The 8330-nt window shown below is 37.6% G+C and overlaps 1 long non-coding RNA gene across 1 annotated transcript; it reads right to left on the reverse strand.

Annotated features, from left to right (window-relative positions):
• Positions 1-1702: 1702 nt before the first annotated feature.
• LOC118934892 (uncharacterized) lies at positions 1703-4119 on the reverse strand. The gene is made up of 3 exons (XR_008999522.1): positions 3982-4119; positions 2916-3002; positions 1703-1917 (listed from the first exon to the last, which is right to left on the reverse strand). It is a non-coding gene; the product is annotated as an uncharacterized LOC118934892 (long non-coding RNA).
• Positions 4120-8330: the final 4211 nt, after the last annotated feature.

The raw sequence follows: 8330 nt of genomic DNA on the forward strand, positions 1-8330 counted from the left end.
CATTCCCACTGAGAGTGCACAAGCATTCCAATTTCTCCACATCCTTGACAACATTTTTTATTTTCTGTTTTTTGATCATAGCTATCCTGATGCCTGTGAGGTGATATCTTACTGTGGTCCTGATCTGCATTTCCCCAATGACCAGTGATGTTGAATGTTTTTCCTTGTGCTTATTGGCCATATGTACATCCTCTTTGGAGAAATCAAGCCCTTTGCTCACTTTCCAGTCAGGTTATTTTTTTGTTTTGTTTTTGAGTTGCAGGACTTTTTGACGTATTTTGGATATTAACCTCTTATCAGATTTATGGTATGTAATTGTATTTTGCCATTCCATAGGTTGCCTACCCATTAGCTGTTTTTAATATAAAATAGTCTGGCATCTGTGTCTTTTAAAATATTTAACTTTTTTTTTTCCACTGAGAGTCAAGATGACTAAAGTGCAGTGAGTTTTTAATGTTTGTCTAGCAACTCTGGGATATGTTACATGGACCTGCCCAGTAATTAGCATAAGGTGATCACTTCCACAGAGAACCTGTAACTCATGTATTAAGGCCCCTCACCTACAGCAATAGCCTGGCACTAAGGATACGAGCACACAGTGAATTGTACTTTTCATTCTGTTGTAGTATATACTCATAAAAAAAATTTACTTTTGAATCCAATTTACATTGTACAGTTCAGTGGCATCTATTCCATTCACAGTGTTGTACAACTATACCTGGTACCTAGCTCCCAAACATCACCACCCCCACAACCCTGTGTCCATTAAGCAGTTCCTTCCTATTCTTCCTTGCAACCACCAGTCCACCTTCTATCTCCATGAGCAAACTCCACTTCTGTGACTGCTCTACAGACAAAATTGAGCAAGGATTTTACCTGACCATTATTTTCCTTCAGTTCTCACTGACCTTCAAGTAGCAGAGATAATTGCCTTAGAAAGTAAGAGACTATGATAGTAGACTCCATCCTCCAATGTATAAGGCATCAAGAAACCTAAAATGTAGTATAATCTGCAAGTTGCTAATTACACCTAAGCATAACATTGACAATGGATACCTTTTTTAATTCGCTGTGCCTGGAATGAGCATGGTAAGAGATTCTCTTAGGTCTAACAAAATCTCTGTTTGCAGACTCTGATGATTCAGATCTGTCTTCCTACCTAAACATCCTTGACTTGTTAGAGAAGCCCTCTCTGGAAAACAGTAACAGTTTCTTGGTAACAGGTCAGCTGCAATTATCACTGATTGAGCAGTTAGAAATAACACAAAAGAAACATTTGTGGGGATCTGGGTATTTTAATGAAACCCTCTCCAATAATGGAGAAATTACAATAAGATAGGAAGAGTTAAGAAAAGACCCACTCATGATATAGCCAAATCCTCTTCTCAAAACAAATTAGGAGCATTACTTGAACACAATAGTACCCAGCATAGCTACATACTAAAAATAAATAAATAAAATAAAAGCCAATTATATCATGATTAAACCTGAGTTTTCAGCCCTGGCTCACTTAATCCAGTGTGTTAACAGAAGCAAGTCACTTAACCGCTCCAGGTCTCTACTTGCTTCCTGTAAGAGAATGGAGCTAAAAATCTCTTGATGAAGCATCTTAGCTCGAATCTATTGCTAATACTGACCCTTCCCCATTTGTCACTGAATAACTATACCATCACATATATTCTGTATTAAATTCTATACTTAACTGTTAAAATCCAGGATTACATTTTATTAATGTCATGTTTTTAATGGAAATCCCTAAGACCTTGAAAAGTTCTGGCTCCTTGCTAATATTTTGAAGAGAAAATCTAAATGAGAAAGAGTATTATTTACTCTTACCTTGTTTGGCATCATCACAAGCCTTTACAAATAGATCCTGATTCCAGCTTTCCCAGGACCACAGTGCCCATATTCAGTTTACTTTAAAATAAAAAATCAAGTTTCAGACCTTTATTATACAACAACCCAATGTGAAATCTTGCAGAGCTTATGCACAATGAAAATCTTTAGCTCAAGTTGTAGAATGCTTAGGATTAATCTTAAACACAGAATAGGTAGCAAATATTCCATAATATTTGTATCATAAGCATATGTAAAATTATAATTCCAATAAGTAGTTATGCCTAAAATTTTAAAAGAAAAGGTGCGAGACAGCACAAAATTTTATATCTGATCTTATTTGCTCAAATTCAGATTCTCTCAATCTCTCAGCCTAGGTTTCTCATGTATAAAATTATAAAAACCATACATAATCAAGAAATTTTGCATGAGGAGGTAATGAAAGTGAAGTATTTGAGGAAGGCAAAAAAAATTACATATTGATATTGCAAAACTTAAAAAGTCAGGCTGAAAATCTAGTTAAAAATTATGAGGCTTATTTTTTTTAAAGAGGAACATGCAGTGTTGGTGCGGCTCTGGTGGAAGCAGCACTCACGCGCTGCTGGCAGGAATGCGTGTTGGTGAGGTGTTTTGGAAGGCCATTTGTCAATATCCAGCAACTTCAGTGTGCAAATCCTTGGAGACCAGCAGTTTCACTTTTTTGAGTTTCTCTAAAATAACAATCATTGGCTCAGAGAAACTGTTGAAATAAACTAAGCTGGTTGATTAAATTAGAGTCTACCTAGACCACTAAATAATATATAGTTGATAAAAAAGAGACATCTATGTTACATTGTTATTAATGTTGTTTCACAAAGTTTAAAACAAAACATAAAACAATTACTTCACCTTCCATAAAACCCAATTTCTTTTTTTTTTTTTTTAACAACAATAAAATTCTGTATAGGGGAGTCAATGCTCAATGCACAATCATTAATCCACTCCAAGCCTAATTTTCATCAGTCTTCAATCTTCTGAAGCATAACGAACAAGTTCTTACATTAAAACCCAATTTCTTGAACATTTTGGTTACCTTATACTTCTCCACAATAGGCAGCCTGATTGGTCCATCAACTGATCTATTGAAGTTTGGCAGATTATCCAGATATGGAATAAATGGTAATCCACTGAGAATGTAATAATAACCATTACATATAGTCAACATAAATATCAAAAAGTAAGAAGTTACACTACTGCAACTTAATTTAAAAAACATTGTTATAAGAATGTCCTACCCAGGTACTCTTTCCAATTCATCATCCAGTCCATTTCATGTACTGCTCAGAAACTAAAAACATAAAATAGCTCAATATAATGAAAAGACTTCCACATAAACTTACTTTAAGATTTAGAAAAATATTTTATAGTAAATAGCCATGTGTTATAATAAAATCACCGTATTAAATTTCATGGACTTTTCCTGCTCTGAAATTAGGATTCCATAAAATAATTTCTCCTTTAAAACTACAATATTATGAGTTGGAAGACAATAGTGGCAAGATAGCAATGCTTCCCAACTGATCCACAGATTCTATGCAATCCCTATAAAAATTCCAGCTGCCTTTTTGCAGAAATTGACAAGCTGATCCTAATGTCCACACAGAAATTCAAGGCACTTAGTAGCCAAGACAATCTTGGAGGGAAAAAAACCACAAAATTCAAAGATTCACATTTCCCAATATGAAAATGTACAAACTTAAAGGAATTAAGACTTCATTTTACCTTACAAAAATGAAACACAAACCTACATGTAAAACCTAAAACTGTAACAGAAGAAAACAGTAGGCCTAACTCTCCATGACCAGATTAAGCAATGTTTTCCAAGGTATGACACCAAATGCACCATTAATGAAAGAAAAAATATAAACTGGACTTCATTAAAATTAAAACATTTTGTGATTCAAAGGATTCCACCAAGAAAGTGAGAAGACATCTTAGAATGGAAGGAAATCTTTGCACATGATAAAGGACTTGTATTCCAAGTCAGTAACAAATAGATAACCCAATTAAATATGGATAAAGGTCGCAGTATTTTTAAAGCCAAAGTTACAGTCAATATTTTACTTATTAAGATATGTTTTTAAAAATGATGAAAAGTTTACTCACATGTACCAAGGACAGAAATTTGATTGCTCCTTAAGATTCGCTCCAATCAGTCCTGAGCAGGGCATAAAGTGAATGCCCTTTTTGGGTTTGAAGCCAACTTTTTTCAAAAAATGGCACTCGTTTCTCTTTACATTCTTCATATCTATGAATATTTATAAAAACTCAATTATACTATAAAGCAACTGAACTCTAGTTTTGTTAGAGTAGGTATGACAGACATGAGCAGAAGGGGAGAAAGGAGGGCAGCAGAACACTCAGTCTCTGCCCAGAGACCACTGACCCCCTTAGACCAGCCCCTTTTGGGGTTCAACACAAACTGATAAGCAAAAGATATGGGTCACTGGGACCTTCCCGATTTTGGAACATACACACTTTTATGGACGATCTTGTCACTAATAACCTTGAGGCCATCCTATCATTCACATCAGAGTTTTGGCCCCACTGTGGGTTTTGCTTAGATACTCATGGGGAAAATGATAAACACAAATTTGCACAAAGAGGCTCAAGGGGAGGAAGCAAGGCAGATCCAAAAGATGGTGTGAGAATGACAAAATGGGAGGGACACCACCACCAACAAAATGGCAGGCCTTAAACAGAGCATTTTTTTTTAATTTATACCCACAGAACAGTAAATGGGTACAAAATGGAGTGAGCTTGGCATATAGTATATACTCTGTTCTGACACAGGAATAGATAATAGCAATGGTAGAGAAAAGATGAAACATTATTTCATAGGTAAGTCAAATTATAAAGATTCTTTGAGCACATTAGTGAAACCAAAGTGAAAATTGTGACTATGTATAGTACAGTTTACCACAACATAAATTCCAGTTTTTAGAAGGTGAATTCAAATATTTAAAGTTTAAGTGGGTCTGCTAACAAATACTCATGTGAATTGGAAATGTCTTTCTTACCAGTACAGCCAAATCAGCTTGAGAAGCACCACCAATCATATTTGGGACAAAACTCTTGTGGCCAGGGGCATCTAGAATTGTAAAATGCTTCTTTTCTGTTTCAAAATAGGCACAGCCCACTTCTACTGTTTTACCCTTGTCTCTTTCTTCCTGATTTGTGTCTAAGTCCCAAGACAAGTACCTGAAATAATTTAAAAGTAATATTGATAAGAATACAAGAGTTTTTAAGACATTCTTCTACCACTAAAGGTGTAATTGATGATATCCAGCTTTATGTCCTGCTCTAACACTTAACAAGACTGGGTAGAAATGCAAATTAAGAGAATAAAACTTCTATCACTGTGATTCAAACCCTTGGACCTGTTACATGTACCCACAGTCAATCCCGTTTTCTTAAAGTTCGTGTTATGCCACCTCGCTTTCACAGGAGACCTAGATTAGTACTAACTAAAATAAATCCAAAGAAGACTTCTGCTTTTAAGAAAGATGAAAGGGGAAAATAACGCTTGGCATTTGTGTTTCAGTGAGCCATCACAGAAGTTAAGGCCACTGAAATGCCATTTGGAGACTGGTTACTTTCTAAACACTGTTTCAGTACTTCTTTGCCATGTAAAATTATTATTAAGTTCAAACCATCTCTACCAGTGGGTGTTAACTGAGATTATACCTTTACCTGTAGTTCATAGTGTATAATCCATTTTTAAGTATAACATTGATGATTTTTTCTCTTAATACAGAGGAATATGACTGGGGGGGGGAAAGACTATCAATGTCCCAAACAGATAAAGCTTATTAACTTTTGAAAACTAAGTAAGGTTAGAAAGAATAAAGCTGACCTTCTCTCTCACCACTCAGAGGCAACCACTGTCAACAATTCTGTCCATATGCTTTTCTTCTTCCCAGTATTTACATAGTTAATGATCATATTTGAAGTACTATTACGTCACCTGCTTTCTCCCTGAATTCCACTACAATCTAAGTTCTACTACTGCTTATTATAAATTCTATAAATGCATTTAGTTGTCAGGTAATGACCCAATTAAATGAATGCTTTATAATTTACTGAACAAGTCTATTACTGAACAGGATGTTTGGATGTTTCCAAATTTTCTCTGTGTAAGTTATAAAGTCACGACGAACTGATCTGCTGTGTGCTATGAGGGGAAGGGAAGCTTTTCCTTTGTTATGACACAATTTTAGACTTCATGAACTTACATCTTAGTAGGCTGCAAGAGCATTAAGCAGGCAGCATTTCCCTAAAAGTTATTTATCATTGTCATAAAACTTTACTATACCAAGTCTCTCTGTTTTACTCTTCAGCTTCTCTTTCATATTTCTCAAGTGTCCTTTTGTCAACCATTCCAGTTGAATACCTGAAAACATTTGAGGAAAAAAGAAGCAAACACTTAATTACTCACAAATTATTCAATGAAGTTAAGGAAACTTAAAGCCCTTGCAGGGAATTTCAACTCCAGAAAACAGCTATTTTAAAGTAAAGGTACCACTGGGTAGATGGCACAATCATGGAAAATTTCTGTGGAAAAGACATTTACATAGTCTCATATTATCTTCCCCAGGATAACAGGGAAAAAATAACTTTACATTGGAGAATCCTGGCAGACATCACCTTAACCAAGTAATCATGACTAATATAACCAGTAATCAACAAAACATGCCAAATACTGACATTATGTACCCCTGACTGAATGCTCTGATAAGAGGACAACATATCTTTGGTGATATTTTGCCCAAAATCTATAAACTCAATTTATTTGTAAGAAACATCACTCAAACCCAGTGGAAGAACATATAAAGCCACTGAATAGCACTCTTCAAATCATGATGATTGTGAAAAACAAGACTTAGGAAATGTCTCAATTTAGAGGAGAATAAGAAGACTTAACAACTTAATGAAGTGTGTACTTCTGGAATAGAAAAACTACATTGGTGGAGAAACTGGTGAAATTCAAGTCAGATCTACATAGTTTAGTTAACAGTATTGCACCAATGTAAACTTCCTAGTTTTGATGACTGCACTATAGTTATTTAATGTTAACATTAAGGTATGCTGAATGAAAGACAAATAGTATCGCGTTCGCTCCTTGTGGCGGTGACGACAGCGATACGTACACAGATCTGGTTCACTTCAGTTCTTTATTGTTGCTCGGAAGGTCGGGAGAAGGTGAGTGAGAAGAAGCAACAGCTGGAGGGAGCGAGTGAGAGGAAGAATGAGAGGAGAGAGAGAGACAGAGAGAGTGTGAGAGAGAGAGAGAGCGAGAGAGTGCTTCTCTTTCCTGCTTATGCCTTATATAAAGGAAGCTGGCCTATGGTGATCAAGATCGTGCGTGACCTTTAAGCTGATTGTTAGCATGCCTTCTGCATGAGTTGAGCACGAGTGTGGAAGCATGGGGCAAGCCTATAGGAGCAACTTCCTTATGCTAATGCCACCAAACCAGGAAGGGTGGCGCCCAGGAAGCGGGCACCATCTTAGGGCATTGGTCAGCTACAGTGGAAGGGCAGTGTTCAGCCATAGTGGGACTCAGCCTCGGCCGTAGGCCGGCCTCTACATCTCCCCCTTTTTTGTTTTTTAACACAATGAGGCTCGGGGACCATGCTTGTCTTAGGTTGTCAGGGAGGCGCAGTATCCTTACCCGTCATAGGGCAACAGACAGCTAAGGTCTGCGCCCTGTCTTAGGTTGGTATGCGTACCTCCTGATCTTACCCATCTTTGACTACTGGTCCAACATATTGTGCTACACCCTAGGGGAGATGCCTTCTTCTATAGCTGCCATGGCCTGCACCAGAGCCATCCGCACTTTCCGATGTTGCTGTTGCATGGAACAGAACACCCATGCCTGACCAGGCTTTGGTGGCATTTAGCACGGCTTCAGCAAACTGAGCTACAAACAGCGCCTCTACCTTTTGGGGACTAACATTCAATATTTCTAGCCGTAGCTGAGTGGTGAGCACGTCAAACTCACTGGACCAATTGGTGGATAACATCTTGCCTAAATCCCTGGACAGATTGGCAGCTTTAGAGAGGTTATGAAAAGGAATGCCAGTAACACATAGAGCTGTCAAAGGGCAGATATGGGAGAGAAAAAGGCGGGAAAAGTATGTGCAGTTTCAGTCACCAGGTGTGGTAGAGGCCAAGCCTTCACCAGACCCCATAGTTCTCTGGGTTCCGCTATCGCCTGCTGAAGGATCAGTAGCAGGATCAGCATCAGTGGGGTCGGCATCTCGCACTTCTGGTTCTGGTCTTGCCACTCTCCATGTCAGGCGTTCAGGCACCCAGATGGGATTGTTTCGGTCCTGTGGGAAAACACAAACAGAGCCTCAGTTCCAGATTAACACTGGATCCGGGCCTTTCCATGATCCTTCCAATACATCCTTCCACATAACTGCGGGCATGTCTTTAGGCCTGGAACGGCGATT

The sequence above is a fragment of the Manis pentadactyla genome, chromosome 10, assembly GCF_030020395.1.
Source record: "Manis pentadactyla isolate mManPen7 chromosome 10, mManPen7.hap1, whole genome shotgun sequence".
Lineage (NCBI taxonomy): Eukaryota > Metazoa > Chordata > Mammalia > Pholidota > Manidae > Manis > Manis pentadactyla.